We start from the raw sequence: 18,161 nt of genomic DNA, 5'->3' as shown, positions 1-18,161 counted from the left end.
ATTCCAGATATTAAATCCCATGTTACTACTTATTTATTCAGGGTTGGATGATGGTTCAAGCGAAACCACCTTAGAGAGAACTTTAATATAAGAAAGCACAGTGAAATATATGAAAGTCAGGGGTTGTTTTAGTGTGCTGCAAGGTGAAGAGCACATTTTTGGCAACAGCAAGCCTTTCTTTTTGGCAAGGAAAGGTTAGAGACAATTTTAGGGGTAGAGGAAAGCTTTCATCATTAGTAATTTTTACTGCAGTAAGTCTTGGAAGATCTAGTAAAATTCAACAGAAGTCTTTATCTAAGTTAAAGCAAAGATAAAATAACTGTTTAAAAAAAAAATACAGAATTCTGACCTCAATCATTTATAGTTTCTATCAAAAGAAAAAAGAAATCCTGTGGGAGGACAGAAAGCAGTAGGTGATTTAAAAGGTGTAATCTCTTATTTGGTCCAAGAAGAGCTTTTTATTAGTTTTGCTATTGAGCGATTTTTTGATTCATTTCTGTTTCTTTCCTCTTGCCTCTATGCAATATTTCTGAAAGAAAAGTCAAATTTAATAACAAGTAGATGTAATGTATGAACAGATACAAGAAAAGCCTTCAAGATGATAGTTCCAAGTCAATTTTTGACAAAACGTGGTGACAAGATTATATATTGCATCTTCTTCAGTTTCTGTAAAGTAGTTACAATGAAATTGCATTGTTCCCCCTTATCTTTTTAGCACACCACCTTTATATGGAAGTGGCTATTTTTACTTACCAAACTGTGCTAAAAAGTAGCAATATAACAAGGGAAATATCAGTTCCTCAACTACTTTTCCTAACAACACCCAAAAAGAGAAATACAGATTAAATGCAAGGATGCAAGATTAAATGCAACAATGCAAGAAGCAAGAGCTACTTGCACAAAGAATCCATTATTCACACGGGACTTAATACATCAGTAAGCTACTGATGCACACAAATCAAGAGAAGAGTTTAAGTGTTAGTTTCCCCTACCACAAATCCAACTCCCTTATTCCACCCATTTCCTTGCTCTCTTTTGATCCTTTGATGCAGAAACTACCAGCTGGACATCCTGTCTGCACAACAGAGCCCAGATAAGGAGACACATGGAAAAAGACAGAGCATAGTGCATGCTGCAGCTATCTCTAAATTAAAAACAAAGAGCTCAGAAATTCACAGAGATATTCCCAAATTCCATTTGTTTAGGTCAAGTCCAAAGACCATGGGATTTTTCTGTTTTTCTTGTCTTAATAGAATCTGGATCCCCATCGCACAGCCTAGGAGCTCCCCATTACTGAGCCTCTTGGCTCAATACTTTTGTTCACACATTATTTGCTTAGTATATAATTATGGGCTGTTCTGGCAGTGTTGATAAAGCACTTAGTTCCAGTATGCTAAGCTTTGTCTCTCATTTGTCCCTACATGACAGCTTTTGGCTCTCCTTAGATATGCTCTGCATGCTCTTACAATTAAATCACTAACAAATATACAACCTGTTTTAATCCCCTTTTAAAGTGCAAAAACACAAACAAGTGCCAAGAAGGAAATTTTACAAAGAGACAAGGTACCTCAGCATAAGCTTGCAATGTCCAGGCAAGGACACATCCTTCACCTTCCAGCAGGCAGTCCAGCAAATTTTCCCTCCCATTATCAAAAGGAACTTTAGGAGGAACACAACTCTTAAAAAGCAGTTGGGGTCAGCTCCTTCCTTCCCCCCACAAAACCACTACTCCTCCAAACCCCTCCTTCTTCAATAGGTGGCCACCTGCTCCAGCCCACCCTCCACGAGGTGCAGGTGACAGCAGTTCTTCCAAAGCACTCAGCAATTAGCCTAAACAGGTCCTAGATGTATCTAGGACTGGTCCTGAGAGTCTTACATGCCTATACTATATTATAGATGTAATAAGTTAAACATTTATCTAGAGTGCTGTGTGTTCCTACAGCATCACATATATGTTATCTGACAGATTATGCATCTCCCCAGAAACTGTCCTAGTCATAAACAAATTGAATAAGCTGTGTTACTTAATACTTTTAGGTGAACTCAGTAAATATCTCAGATTCCACAAAATTCTGTAGTATTTTTGAACAATTTTGTTGGTCTTGGTCAGTTCTAAAAGAAACCCTCTCAGCCTATAAATACTAAATGATCAGAACTTCTGTGTTTTATCAGGACTTACTTGTTTTGTGATGAATAGTGGAAGACACTGGATAAAATGGTACACACAGCCCGAGTCTTAAGATTTTCATGCAGAAAAAAAAAATAATAATAATAATGACTGCCTAAATCCTTTATAAAATGTAAAATAACTTTGTATAAGCACCAGTCACTCATTACAAGATGCCACTGACATTTCCCATGAGTGAGAGCAAACTACGTATGTATTTGATACGTTGGGCACGGTGAGCCCGTGGGGCTGCATTTCACACTGGTTAATTGAACATCTCAGAGCTGCTGATCAGTGTGAACCACAATAAGCCAGCAACTTCATTGTTTTTCTGACTCATGGTTGTGCACTTGGTAGTATTGCTGTGCAACAAAGTGTTTCTGTGCCTGCTACACAGGAGGATAAAAAGAGTTACTGATAGACTTAAAACAGGAGTTTAAAATCAACTTTTAGAACAGATGAAGAGCAGAAGTCCCTCTGTTTTCCTCTGTTTGCTTGGAATTGATATCACTAAACTTCATGCACTCAGGGGGAAAAATGTAATTAATAATCTGTAGATGGTGTGTGTTTTGGAGCTTGTAATATGCCTAAAGACACTGCTGTGGCTATTCTTGTTGAACAAGTATTGCTTACTCAGCTCTTCTGAGCAGTGTGCCAGTAGTGTCAGCCCAAAGGTTTCAGCTACTCTAAGCTGGAAGCTTCACAACCATGAGATTTCAATTAAAAAATACAATTTTTTACTCTTTGCCTTCTGATTCTTATTTTCATCTTCATAGTTCAGTCAACGCCTATTTGCAAGTTTCTTCTCCGCAATCTCAAGAGCTTAGCAGAAGCTGTAATTCCCATTTAATTGCCAAGAACTGGAAAATGAGACCTTAAGCAGAACATTAAATTCTGTAACGAAGACAGAAGAAACTGTGAAGTCTGAGCAACTCAAGCTCCCCAAAAATACTTATGTCAAAACTTTCAGAAGTTCTTAATGATTCAAAATTCACAGCTATCACAGGTGTCTTGAAGCTACACACAGGCTTGTTGTCCTCACTGCAGACCTTGATACCTATGCTTAATGTAACTGGGAATTCATATAGTGGCTACAATGGAAGTGAGTTGATCAACTCCAGAAGCCAATCTCAAAGTTCACAAATATACATATATATATATATTATCTTCAGTAAAGCTTCTGTTCAGAGCTAATAAGAATCTTGGAAATGCCCATTAAGAAGCAGGATCTAAATACATGTACACCTTGACCCCACTTGTCTTGAAATACTTGTGCTTCATTTCATAATATCAAGTTTCAGCACTTCTGAAATACATTCTCTTTTGGGTTTCTGCTTTGGTGACGAGCTTTTTTCTTTTGATCTCAGTGTAGGAGTTTTCTCTGGCATGCTCTCTGCTCTCACCTTTTTCTGGTCGACTTCCAAGAACTGAACATTTTAGTTCTCCCATTAGATTTTAGCTTTTAGCTTTTGTGTATTTTGCTTTATTGGAACTGGCAACAGGGTGCTATTTAAGCGCAGCTCCATCTGGCAGAGTCAAGTCCTGCAGGTAGGGTGTCATGTTTGATTTCATGCTTTCATTTGTTTTGTAGTTGGAGCTAAAGAAAAAAATGTTTACTATAAAAGTTACTTTCATAAATTCCTTTGAGATCTTTTGCTGTTTTTGTGGGACCTACTTGTGTCCTTATGAATACTGCCCCTCCTAAACTGCCAGAAAGAAAATAAGTGGGGTGCACATGGTTTGGCTTTGGTCATGGGATTCCCCTCTCCTGCTGTCCATGGCAACTGCATGTCCTAGGCATGTATGCGAATTTCTTTGTCAGCAGTATAGCTAATCAACAACATTGTAGGCCTAAAATAAAGCTGACATTTTGGAGACTGAGTTTTCAGGTTTGAAAATGAACACAGCTTTCTTTCATCACCTTGGTCCAGATCTGTTACATAGTACGAGGTTACATCTGACACTGGGAGAAGAGATATGCCATACTATTATACCAGCATGATAACAGTTGTACTTCACAGATGAAGCTTCTCAGCCAAAAGGTGATAAAATGGGAAGCAATGCCTAATAAACATCATTTACTGGAGTCTTTCTGGTGAGCGTATCAAATAGATCTGGTGAACACAACTATTTCCTTCTTAGTCTCCTAGACTGAGACATTATTTCATCTGTTCCTTTTTCTTCTCAGAACAACATATCTTCTAAAAACCTCAAAAATATGATGCTAACTATGATTTGCAGATATTCTCCACTTTCGATGGAGTATAGACCACCAAAGCAGATACGCAGTGGCCAGAACATAGAACATGTGCACAACCTCTCATTAACGGCTCTATTGAACTGGGGGGGAGTTGGAGAAAGCTGGTGTGCTGAACATAGTACAAATAGCACACAAAGAAATTATGTTCACAGTATAAAATGGGGGAAAGTTACAAAGGGAAAGCTCTTATCTATACAGAAAAACAGTGCTCATGTTCAAGCCTGAGCACTATTACACTACAGGTACACCAGCGCTGGCCTTGCCCAGGAGGGCACCTTGGGTCTTTCTGTCTAGTAAGCCAATTCACAGCCTTCTTCCCTCTCAGGTAGTTAGCAGCTGTTCTGCACACATAGAAGGAACTGCAGACAGCTAGAAAGCCCTCACCCTGCAAAGAGCAGTTATCAGAACTGCACTGGTCATAGCCAGCGATGGCCTCATAGCACAAGCCAGGCCCACACGGAGTCTGGCTTCTGCCAACAAAAGGAGACAACAGGAAACTCTGGGTCTTGCAGAGCTCATGCAATAGGCACTCAAGCTGATTGCACAACCGTGGAATTAAAGTGATCTTTTATGTTGTTTGCCTTCCCTGCTTATACAGCTGCAAACGTCAAAGGCTGTCACGCACAGGCCAACAAGCACATTTAAGTACCAGGGTATGCTAGAACAGCTGCTGCCTTATCAGGAGAACCATCCTTCAGGGCCATCTCATTAACAATTTGGTAATTTATATTGATGGCAATACAGGGAAACAAAACCAACTGTCGTTCAGGCACTTGCAGTCCTCAGCTGGACAGCTTGCATTTCCCCAGGAGTTGCATGTATCCCCCTCCAGTTTAGCGAAGGATGAAAGAAAGTGGAAGATGAGAGCTGAAAAGCAGTTATCTGAGTACAACCCACATTGGCATTGGTAGATTATAGTTCACAGTGCATTCATTTTTAATGGATTTAGTAATTAATTTAGTAGTTGATGAACAAATTCATGCTGCAGTGGTTTGACTAATTCTTGTGTGCTCCAAGTTGGGCCATCCAGGTTACATGGGCTAATGCGTGGGTTGGCCTCTGAGCACCAACAGCACTCAAGCTCTTTTTTAACATTAGAAACTTGAACTAACATTTTGCTTGCTTCTAAACAATGTCAGTGACTGTTGAATCAGGATTTGGGCTGAGATATTTGTCTGTAACAACTCATGAGCTGGCATGCCCAGTGTCACTAAAGAATGCTATAAACAAAGGGAAGTGGGCACAAAGTGGCCTGAGCATCGTTGTCACAGTTCATGATTCTGTGTGAAGCACTGTACCTACAGACTGAGTCTCACCAGGGGACTAATTCCCAGTGGGCATTGTACCAAACACTAACAGACTTTCCCTTAAAGAATTGCTTTCTATCTTCACCCTTGCATGTCTTTTATTCAGCCTTATCTTCTTGGATTTCTTTCACTGTAAGCCACCTTTCCCCATATTGTTATTTATTACTTCTTATACTCTAGACACCTCTATTTCCAGGCAGTGATGAGCTCCTTCTCACAAACACATTTGTGAGCCAGCCCTGTCTGTCTCCTCTTTCTCTACAGCTTTTGACACTGTGCTGTTTAAACAACATGGGATTAAAATAACTAGAAATGTGCTAGCATTTTTAATCAGACAGAGAAGTCTGGGAGAGCTTCAGAGATGCTATGATTCACACAGAGATTTTGAGAAACAATTTCAGGCTCCTACCAAGGTTTCTGAAACAAAAGAAGCTGCACCTCATCCTCCACCTTATTGCAACTTACACCCAGTCATCAATTTGAAGTGGACAGAGGTAGGGTGCCTAACCGTATGTAAAATGTGTAAAACATGTAAAAAAGAAGGAAATATCCTTGACAGACGTGACGCCAAGAGGGAAAAAGATGGACTGAAGAGTTGATTAGCAAGATAATTAAACTAAACTGATGCCACTAGAAGTGAAACTATCCCATAGAAAATCATGACCACAGCTGCTCCCCAGAAAGACAATAGTTCTTCCATTGCTCTGCCACTGGGTACGTACTGTCATTTTTTCTTACCCCATGGGCAAAGGACTGTATTGTCAGTCTCTTAATGCTCAACTTTCTTGGTTATGTGCAAGTCTGACAGAGTCTGACAATGAAATTTATATTCATGATATTTTACTCCAACCACTGTAGCTGGCAGCAATGTCCAGCATGCTGAATGAAGTTCATGTGTTTTTTTTTCACGTCAAGGTATTAAAATTAAATAACAAATTTTCACTGATAGGACTGATGTCATTGGATTAACAGCCACATTTGTCATTTGTTCTGATATTCCTAAATAAATCAACTTTTATTGATATTCTAGGTTTCAGCATTGCTTTGGCTTGAATTACATTTTAACAATGCCAGTATTTTCTGTTAAAGTTTAAATAACCTCTCTTAGCAACAAAATGTCAGTTCTCACCTTCCAGCCACTTTCTGGCTGTCTGTCACAACACATTCAGAGAAGTGAAATAAGCTTGAGAGATGTTTCTGTATATGAATAAAGAGGAAATTTCAACCGAAGCCTCTATTTCAGTGGCTTATTGATTCCCCTGTACCAACAGATGTGACAATCCCAACACTGGAATTACATCTGACATTTAAAAAAAAAAAAATCAGTTAAGGGCTGCTGCAACTAACAAAATAATAGAAGACATTATATGCCCTCTGTCCTTCAACATCTAGTCTTCACTTGTGTGCTACATATTTTCTCCCACTGTTTGAATCTGCCTGCTCAGAAAGTAAAGGTTCACTTGGCAATCTGCTGGCAAAAGGCAGCTCATGACACAGCCATGTGTTTACTGCTGTCTTCTGCTTGGCCTTTGCACTAGGGAGGAATGGCTTTAACTGACAGTGTATGAAACTCAGTGTCTGTATTTTATCTCTTTGACTACCTAGAAATGACTGGGAAATTATTTTGGAAAGCTTTTATATATATATATTTCTATTACAAGAAGGTGCTGCCCTCAAAGAAGTAATGGTGGAGAGCAGCCTACATGCTCACCTCAAAGCAGGAGGAATCCAAGCCACTGTGCTGAAGTGCTGAGGTATGCTATGGAAGTGCTCCTCAAGCTATGATAACAGGAGATAAGCAAGATAACAGGAGACTGGGTACATCTTTTCAAAAGGCAAACAGAACTTTTGGAAAACAAAATATTTTTATGTGCCCTTTTAGCCTATTTTTTACTTGCTTATAAACAAGAAGAATTTTGAGGAACCCTTGGTCATTTTTTAAATGAGGTGAGTGGTCCCTTTATAGAAGCAATGAAGAAATATGGTGTGAAAAGTCTGGAGAGATCCTTTTCAGAGAACACCAGAACTGATCAGTGATTTGCAAAGGCAAATGGGCTGGAGAGCTGGAACCTGGGACATCAATCAGGTGCCCTGAAAAAAAGAACCACCTTTCTTCAGAAACATCTACAGAAGACAAGGACTCCAGATCTACTTGGGTACAAGAATTTAGCCCAGTCAGTGTGAGAATAGCTATCAGGACCAGACACTATATATTGCTGCAAATCAAATATATCAGTTGAAACAGAACATTTCCTGCTAACCCTTAAGCTCAGATGAACTAAATGCTATCTATGCCTCCAAAAAGGAGGTTAACACTATTTTACAAGATACCTTTGAAAATATAAGCCACAGTACATTTACAGTCTCTCCTTTAATTTCATTTTGGAGCAAAAAGTAAGTAAACAGGATGGTAAAATTGCAGATTTAGTTGAGTAATGGGAAAGCAATCTTAACTGTTCAGATCTGCAAATGTTGGCTACATTGTAGTGCCAAAAGGAGATATCAGATCTGAAGTTGATTTCTAATTGGATAGTATTTCTAATCCCAAAATAAAAAATGTGGATGAGGTAGAAAATGTGGAAGCTTTTCACAATTTATAACAAATTATAGAAATAAAACAGTCTGTTCTGTATGGGAAGAATCATAGTATTATGACAGACTTTCCCACAGCTCTGTTACAGGAGTGATTTTCTAGCTACTGATGAAAAGTGCAGAGGATGCACAGAATTATTCAAGTGCCATTTTACCATGTAGTCCACTGTGTCAGTGGGCTATGCTCTGACAATAAGCAGCAGGACCAGCTTGCAATCCACAAACATGTAATGTTTCAAAAGGAAAAGTGAAGACTGAAAAAAATGAATCTACATGATGCTTTATCTCAAAACTGCATATTTCTTATTTTTCTCTGTCTCTTGTTGGAGAATTCTAAGGGAAGAAAACTTCAGGTGCAGTAGCACTTCATGTAAAGCTCACTCACTGACTGAGTAAATGCTTTTAGTTTTCTATCTACCCTGTAAATCTGTTCTCTATTGGTTTAAATAATAGCAAGTGTATTGTGTATTTAGTCTTGCATGGACATCTTAAACATTTTTTTAGAAAGGAATTGTATTATAATATTTTATATCATTTTATATCTTTTTATGATTTTTGTGTGAGTGCATTTATATTATTACAATGATTACTATTGTCATTCCTATTTTGATGACTGCTGATTGGTGTATAAGATGGAAAATCTGTCAGGAGTACAGATCAATTTTTATTTTCATTTGAAATAAATGCTTTGCAACTCTCAGGAGAGTAGAACCTTTCACAACACACCAACATTTTTCAAAAAAAAACAAATAAATAAAAAATTGTATTACTGTGGGAAAGGACTAGTATAAAATATCTACTGAATTAAAAGAGAAAATGACAAAAGCACTGCTCATATAAAATACTTTCATTGCTAGGAAAATGTTAGCACTATTTTAAATGCTGTGCATTTCATAATTGTGTCCATAAACACAACAATGTTAATTTTATATAACAATCTGAATTGAGGCATTGACAAGATACTGAAAATGTTTTGAGGAAGAATGAGATGAATAGAGTCAAAACCAAAATATTCAGACGAATGGTCTTACTCTATAAGGTGAAACTGTTCACTAACACGCTCACTTCATTACCTCTATTGAATTCCCCAAAATCATACTGTCATGTAAGAAGTAAATTTAAACATTACAACCAATACTTTTACAAATTAAAATAGAAACTTTTTTTCTTACCCTAGTGTTTGTGCCAGGAAGCATCAATGGCTGGCTGCTGCAATGAGGGAAGGTGAGCAGGAGGGCAGGATGCTGAGCAGACAGTGTAGGTCAGGATCAGGCCCAGAGGCAGGGTGAGAGTCAGTCTTAATTCCACAATCACCAGGCAAGTCTGTAGGGAGAAAGCAAGTCTGAGGTCAAGCCAGGAGGCCAAGACAATACTGACTGGTCTCCTCAGGCTGCGCATTCACATTCCACAAACTTCTCAACACTAAGCCACTTAAAAACATCTTATCCATTATCATTACCTTCATATTAGTTTATATTATGTTTATTATTTCAAAGTAGATTGAATTCTTAACTAAATAGCATTTTAATTAATTGAAAAGGAGAGTCAGCACATTATTTGAAAGCTCTGACTGTGGTTCTTGAGTGCATTGGCATGAACCACACACTTGAATATTCGTATCCATCACAGAAATACTGTGAAAAGGAGAAATCCCAGATTCCTTGAGAATGTTTGCCTATGCTGTAGGAAATCCATGATGATTTTTCTGCTGTACCATTTTCCCATTTATCACAACTAAATGCCTTAGCTCAGAACATCATGACTGCTCCAGGAGGCAACCTTAGAAACCTTCTGACCTAAGAATATTTTTTTAGGAATTTAGGGCAGGATTTTCTAGAATTTTTCCCTTTTAACAAGTGAGACAAGTTTTGAGGGGAAGCAGGAATTGCTTTTCAAGAAATCTAATAACTGAAAAGAAAAAAATATAAAGCAGATCTAAATCCTATGCAATGTAATTCACAATCTAAATGGGTAAGAATTCTGTAAAATAGTAGAAAGAAATAATTGTTCCTTGGCAGGTAGGAAACAGAGAGGTAAGATGTCTTGCCCAGTATAAATCTTCTGAGTAACCATCTAGTACCTTACTCAAAGGCTATTCTAAGCTTTTTAAAACGTGTTCCTCTTACTTTCTGTCCCATATAATAAACACTAGACAGCTGCTTGCATTCTCATAACTGTAAATCTTTAATTCTTCTTCTGTAATCAGTTTTAAACACCAGAGTATGATTTTGCTGTGATAAAGTTCTGGAAGCATAATATATAAATCTGTTTGTGATTTGTAAATGTCAGTACAAACAGTACTTGGGCATTTGATTACTGAATGCTTCAAGCATACAAACTAGTATATTAAAACCTTAGCATTCTTGTCAGAATAATCTATTTTTAGTGCTTCTAAAAATACCCCTCCTATGCAGGAGGAATTTATTTCAAGATTTTTAAAATATTCTTTCATTTAAGTTATTCTTTGTAAATACCAGAATTTGTTTCAGCTGACAACAAATTCACATAGATCACATGCTCAAAGTAGTTAATCTCTTCAATTTTCAGGGACAAATATGAAACGAGCAGAAGTCTGAAAGTCTTCCAGAAAACCCCAGTCATGGTCATAAAGCAACACTGAGTGCAACTCCCACATCTGTGAATATAAATAGATAGTCAGGCTAAAGCTGTGGCTGTGGAATAAAAAGAAAACTTGTTCCTTCTCACCTAACAAAATTTCAAATATTCAAAAAACCACTGCAAACAAGTATCATCTAGTCTCCGCTGGCAAAATATCCTGCTCTCTCCTTAAGTGATCCTTTCTTGCTCATCTTGTCTTTTGATGGAGCCCCCCTCATCCTCCTTACTCGGATTGTTGTCAGTAGAATTCACCTTTGCCTCCTTGCTGCTATCACTGAGTGACTTCTCTAGCAGACATCTTTTTGGTTCAGTACAGACAAAAAAATGAACATCATCTTCAGCTCCACAAGTTTACAATTTAAAGTAACCTCCATGTACCTTTTATTTTTTTCTGTATATTCAAAAATTGGCACTTGCACAAGGAGATGCAGAGCAGTGCAAGTTTCAGGCTCCATTTCATAGGGGAACAAACTGGGAGGAACAGCTCAAGCACCTTGTCACCCCTCCATGTGTTCCAGTCTCTTCTTTCTTAACATAGCTTGCATTGAAAAATATAAAACAAAGTTATGTACCATAGTTTCAAGCAGACCCTTTGATTTCTCCTTTCTTGTCTAAAGAGGACTGCAAGATTAGAGTTTATACTATTTTTCTCAAGGCTAATTCAGTAGTAGCAATAATATAGTAAAGATGAAAGCAGTTTTTTTTTGTACTATCCCCAGTAAAACAATCACTCTTGGATGAATGCAAAAGATTTTTTAAAAAATTTTTATTACAAAGGTGGAAAAAAAAAAAAAAAAAAAAAAAAAAAAAAGTGTAATTCCCAGGAAGTAACTCATTTTTGTTTTGTGATTTGTTTTTCCTTTTTCTTTCCTTGTTCCTGAATTTTAAGTTTGAGCAATAGCAAGGCATCTCCTTTTCATCTAATTTGCAGCTGACAGCATGACACCTCTCTGGAGAAGGCTGGCTACTGAACAGTCTCTTGAATTTCATTTTAAGAATCTTTTGGTTTTGTTGGTGGTTTTTTTTGTTGCCTTTTTTCCAAAAGAAAACAAAGGATAAGCAAGCATCGTATGTAGCCTTACCTGTAGTTTAAAATTCTGCAATTTGTAGAAGTCTCACTGGATCCCAGATGAATAGTAACAGTCCCACATATTCACATTCAATTAAATGAAAAAGCCATAGGAATCTTACAATTCTGCCATGGGATAGCGGAAGGCTTCCATGGTCAGTGTAGGATATAACTAGTGAAAAACATTACTTTGGAATACATTGTCAGCACCCAGCAGGGGGAATTAGATGTTCACAGCTGCCAGTATACTTAATTTCTCACATGAAGCATGGAAAGTTTACTCCAGTGCAGCTTCAGATCGAACAATGAACAAGAGTGAATTTACACGTGTGTATTTTGTTCTGTTTTTCTGAGGAAATTTGAAGTAGGAATTACAGTGCAATGCAGTATTAATGGACACAGCCATTCAATATACATTCAATAAGCTTACAGAGCACAGTGTAATCTTTTTGGGGAAAAAAAAAGAATCCACAAGAATTAAAAATCTGTTGCAGATGTGTTTGATTCTTGGTACTTTTTATGCCTCAGTTCTGCTTCAATAAAATTGATATAACATGGCCTCTTTGGTCTCCAGGGCTTACTGAGCATTGCTACCTCAACGCTGCAATGGTCTCTTCCTTGGTAAAGGAAGAGAAATATTTTAAACCTAAAGAAATGCTCTCAAACTGCTGAGACCTCTCCACACTCCCATGTGAAATTCTTGTAATATCTCCTACTTGGTTGTCAAAGCAAAGAGCACAAATTCAGTATGGACAAATTGGGCATAAGTAGAAGGAGGAGGTGGGATGCTGTGGTGGTCATTCTGAAAGTTGAAGCACTGCAAAATCAGCTAGTAAAAAAATGTGTAAAAAAACTACTGCTTCATGGATGAATCAGTGCATGGCAAGTCCAAGCCATGTTTACCCCCTCCAAAATAGGAACTGCTGCATATGTCAACAAGGTTTATTGATTCTACAAAGGTTTCAGAATTCAAGAAAACTACCTCCAACATCCTGTTTGCACTGCCACGGAACGCAGCACAGAGAACCACACTTTGTGTAGCTGACAGCGCTAACTCTCCCATACAGAAAAGCCATAACTAGCATGTCTAAAGGAAGTGCAGTAAGGACAAGCATTAAACACCCACAGAGACCTGGATTTGGTCCTAATCTATGGTCAGAATTTTTGTACCTAAAAAGAACACTGAATCTTCATATAGGAAAGAAATAGATGTGGAAAAAAAAAAAAAAAAGTTCTCAAGCTTTTTGCATTTTTTGAAAAGTAAATGCATATGATTGAAAAAAAAATCATACTTTTGCACTTAATTACTATTTGTACAATACTCAATTATGATACACTTGTCATTGCAAAATTAAATAAATTGTTCAGCCTTGCTAGTGAAATTCTACACTTGTGCATCCTGTGATTATAGCAATTTCAGATTAATGGCATACAGATTCCTGGTTATTAACAATTTAACAGCTATGTGATTAGCATTTTCAATTAAGGAATACAATTCATGAAGCTGATTAAGACAGCAGCACTCTCCATTGTGCACGTGTTGTATCTACAAGCTGTAAAATCACCTGCAACACTGACGGAGGAGTTACTGGTTAAGGAATTGGCCTCTACCCCTTGCCTCCTGCTGGTGATTGAAACCATGTACTAGACTTCTTAGTGAGGACTTTTTAAAATTGCTGCAGACATAAAATAAATTGATTCCTAGTTATTACAGGTTGTTGTACATTAAGCACACAAAATCCCCTACAAATACTGCCTGCAATTAAAAGAAAATGGTCATACATTGAGTATCTCTGCTTGGCCAAAATTTTAAATCCCAAATCCAAACAGCCTCAGGGGGCTGGATCTCATCTGTCTGTTGTGTTACAGAAAGCCCATGGAATCATCTGTTTCTTGTTAGGTATTCTTTGTTAGTTCATTAAGGGATAACATACACTGTGCCTCCAACAATAAACCTGCGGATTTAATCCTTACTTCCTACAAGCCTGAATGATGGCAACTTCTCTTCAAACATCACAGACGGTAAAAATCCCAGGAGTGAATCTCTTGTTTCAAAACTGAGGGCTCAATTTCTGGGACCTGACAAATCCACAATCCCTAATGTATGCACTACCAATTTATATAAGTTTCTTACTGCTCTCACACTGTATCAAAGCAGACTTTTTGGTGACATGTATGTCATCAACTTCTGCTGGGCTATGGAAAGGCAATTTGATGATGTCAGGTAGCCATTTTTATGGGCAGCCAAAACCAGGCAAAGACATACTACCTCTGTCTGTTACACTAGACAGAGACTGATGACTACAGCTGATGCTGCACTGAAAAAATCTGGAGGATTTTCAGAGACATTCTCCAGTCAAAAGAAGCTCACAGATACTTATTTTAGCCTTCATCGGTGTTCTTTCTGTGTTTCCACTAGAATTTACTTACCCATTATTTGCACAAGTAGAGCCAATACAAGTGAGGTCTATTCACATGAAATGAGCATTTCAATATAAATACCAGAAATTTTCACAGAGATATTGATCTTTGATTTAGCCCTGCCCCCATGTGGTCTCTTACAAAGTTTGCTTTTAATAAAAGTAACTGCCTAACTCACCTTCTATTCCTATTTTCAGTTTTCCCCAACCCCTTTTCCTATAGGTTCAGCTTGGTCTACCTACCACCACCCCTCCTTCCCATTTTTCATTCTGTTTCATTCTGGCAATTTCTAGTTTGATGCGTGCAAATATTCCCATCTTTTGTCTATGAAATATGACTGAGTTGCTGCATTTTGGTAATCAGGTTTGGATTGGCAGTGAAATGTTAGATGGCACTATATATCAGCAGAAATGCATCACAGTTTTAGCACTAGATTAGCACTAGAAATGGGACAAATTCTCAGGTCTGTTTCTGTAGTTGAGCTCTGCTCTCAGGATTCTCTCTCTTCTTCCATGTGTAAAAAAAATAAATAATGTAGAAGCAACAGTAACCCAAGCTTGGCAAAATCTGAATAATAGCTGCCCTGATCTGCAGATTTTCACCAAATGGTGTTTGAAGTCATAGCATTAAACAGACGGGCACACTTTTTGCACCAAGGCACTGTCTCTCCTTGCACTCAGGGAGTGTGCCAGATGGCATATTCCCCAGCTTCTTGCTTGTCTATTGCTTAAGACTCCATGAAGAAATGAAGAGGGGAAGGCTGAAAGGTCTGTTTATACCAACACTGAACAGGGAGTTATACATGTCCAAGGGATCACAACTGAGGAGAGTAAGGAAGTTGGACATAGGTCAGAAATAGTGCAAGTTAAACTCCTTTCACCTGTCTTACATTCTAGTATACACACACAACTACCAATGAAAATCACAGTATTTTATACTGAAATAGAGCAGTTATGAAATATATGCGATATGTATATATTTGTATTAGAAACTGAAATTTCAGGTCAGACTATGCAGTGGTTGTTTTTGCACTGGAATTTATAGACCCTGACTTAGAACTTTAAAGTTACAGGTGGATACCTCCAGAAGACATGAAAGCCAAGTGGTACAAGACAATACTCCCTGTATATGTCTGAAGTGATTGTATGTTATGAAAGTTGAAATTTAATCTACACTTTATTAGATTAGCCCTCTGTGTACAATAGAATATTGTACTTAAAAAAAAAAAAAAGTTGTTCACTGCAAAATTGTACATCTTTGTAACTGCCAAATTACAACCAGAGTCAATATCTGTTGTTTTTGTTTGTTTTTGTTTTGTTTTGGTTGTTGTTGTTGTTGTTTTACCCCCAGCTGTTATGCCAGAAGTTTCCAGATAATGCTCATCCTTGACTGACTATAACTGCACATCTTGATGGCCCAAACACTTCTCAGAACATATGGTCTAAAAGAAGACTTTCCACACCTGCTACAGCATCAAGCCCTCTATTTTATTTCTGCATTCAGAAATAACTATGTGAGAGGAACCTCAAAACTGTAGATGCAAGTCTCTGAAGGCTGGGGACTGCCAGGACTGGAGCTGCATGAGCTTCTTAAAGTTTTCCCCTGGGTGGCTACAAACAGGAAGAAACTTCAGATCAAATGGTTCAAGCTTGGCAGAATTAAGAGAATCTTAGAATAAGGTTTTGTATCTAGAAACAGAAGGCTTAGAAAAAAAAAAAAAAAAAAAAAGAGGAAATTTATTAATACAACATGCTTTTTTTGTGTTCATTAAATGGCAGGAAACTAGAAAACAAACTACATTTTGACAGTCTAAATTTTCTTTTTCACCAGATTTTTCAGCTAGAAATCTACTGGCTCTAAGTGGTAAGATGTAGGAAGCATTACATAGTTTACAATGTTTCATTTTGCCCCCAAAATTCCCACTTTTCAGCAGCAAGTGAATTGGACCTTTGAATTTCTTTTTTTTTTCAGATAAGTTTTTTTTGTGTGTGTGTAAAAAAAAAAAAAAAAAAAAGGACCATGAGTTAGAGACTGAAATTTAACAAAGGAGTCTTCTGATGATATACCCTGCTTATGTTCTCTTCTTAACAGGCTCATCTGGCAAAATATTGTATGATCTTCCTTACTGAATTACAATTCACTGCAGCTCCTGAGGTACAGGACAGTTTCCCTACACTCAGAGAGACTGCATTCAGGCTTCTTTAACCTATTTTAAAGGGTTCTAACATCCCACATCATTGCTGGAGACACCATATATTCTAGTCAAATAACAACTGTACTTCTAAATAATAGCAAAATATTTTTTAAAGCACAAAAATGTGTTTCTCCAAAATAGTTTCTTCTCAGAAAATGCAGTAGATTTTTGCAGACACCTATCTGCCAACCACATTCCTGCCTTGTGTTCTGTCCTCTTGACACCAGCTCTACACCTAAAAATCTAGAGATAAATGCTGCCTGTGAAGTTGCCTGACCTCCTACTCTGATCAACAAACAGAGGTCATTCTTTCCTTTTTGCTAGCAACACACTACTTTTTTCCTGATACCTTTGTAGTCCCAGGTCCATGGACCTCTTTGCTGGAGGGGTTCCACGTTTACTGATTCCATCTTGTATCGTTGCAGAAAGATTTTGCTCTCCATCCTCTTCTCCAGCTACATCACACTGATCCATCCCCAGGAGACTCTTACAGCCAAGAATTCATGGATATGCTTCTCTTCAGTGTCCATTTCTTCATTTCAGGAACAGAAAAAACTTCATGCTGTCTTGAAACTAGCAAAGCAGAAAAATCTCCTACGTAAAATAGAGAATTTTCCTTTTCCCTTCAAGAAGTTAACTATGTTATGCCCCAACGTAACCTTAGTACCAGTCAGAAATCATAAATAAGTACTTATGACTACAGATGCTGAGTTCTGATGATAAACTACTTAATCATTAGCTAATGGCTCTCTTACAGTCAGCTATACCAGTGCCAGAGTCTGCTGCTCAAGCTGCCCTATATGCCCTTGTGTTAATTACTTTGACTAACTACAGGAGAGACTTCTTAAATTTACTGATTGCAGTGTCCATAAACCAATATTTTCTAATTCTTCTACATCAATAAGCAGAGTACTGCTCTCTTTAGCACTGATTATTTTTCATTGGCTTATACAGTCTTTGTGCAAACTCAGTGAAATTACCCTTTGTTTACAGGGCCAACACAGATTCAGTTGTGCGTACTTTTTATGGCCCTCTCCAGGGGGCAATATTTCTTCCAGCTTCAAGGGTTTAGCACTTGGCAATCACTAAAACAGGCAAATATCAGATACCTTTCATATCTTAATATATAGAACTACTATAATATCTACTTCATTCCAGTTACATCTTTTTCCTATTCCACTGAACCATTCTTAAAATTTACAGAGATGCTGTAACAGTTCAGACATCATTAACAGTGCCATTCTCAATTTCTTTCAGTAACAAGGCAATGCTATATCATTACTGGCTATCAGTACACCCCTTGATCTGTCAATTAGGAAAAGAAAAACATTAGTGAAGTCAGACACATCTTCAGTATTACTAATTCTAATGCCAGTATATTTGTTAGTTTGCATGTGTATATCAGGAGATAAAATCTTTCAATCTGCTTCTATGTTATATTTTCCATCCTCTCCCATCGCTTACTAATTTCTAAAATTCCTGTCTTTTCATCTAACCACAAGTTATTGCATTTTGGTCTTCCAAGACTGCAA

The 18,161-nt window shown here is 37.6% G+C and overlaps 1 long non-coding RNA gene across 4 annotated transcripts in view; it reads right to left on the bottom strand.

Moving 5' to 3' along the window:
* Positions 1–1,708, bottom strand: part of LOC118170341 — a 127,254-nt gene extending 125,546 nt beyond the window's left edge. For all 4 annotated transcript variants that reach the window (XR_004752666.1, XR_004752667.1, XR_004752664.1 and 1 more), the window contains exon 1: positions 1,568–1,708. This is a non-coding gene — a long non-coding RNA (uncharacterized LOC118170341). The remainder of the gene's footprint in view (positions 1–1,567) is intronic.
* Between the last annotated feature and the right edge of the window lie 16,453 nt (positions 1,709–18,161).

This window comes from Oxyura jamaicensis, chromosome 7 (genome assembly GCF_011077185.1).
Source record: "Oxyura jamaicensis isolate SHBP4307 breed ruddy duck chromosome 7, BPBGC_Ojam_1.0, whole genome shotgun sequence".
Taxonomy (NCBI): domain Eukaryota; kingdom Metazoa; phylum Chordata; class Aves; order Anseriformes; family Anatidae; genus Oxyura; species Oxyura jamaicensis.
The sequence above is the reverse complement of the archived record's forward strand: the minus strand, read 5'-3'. Positions and strand labels throughout refer to the sequence as shown.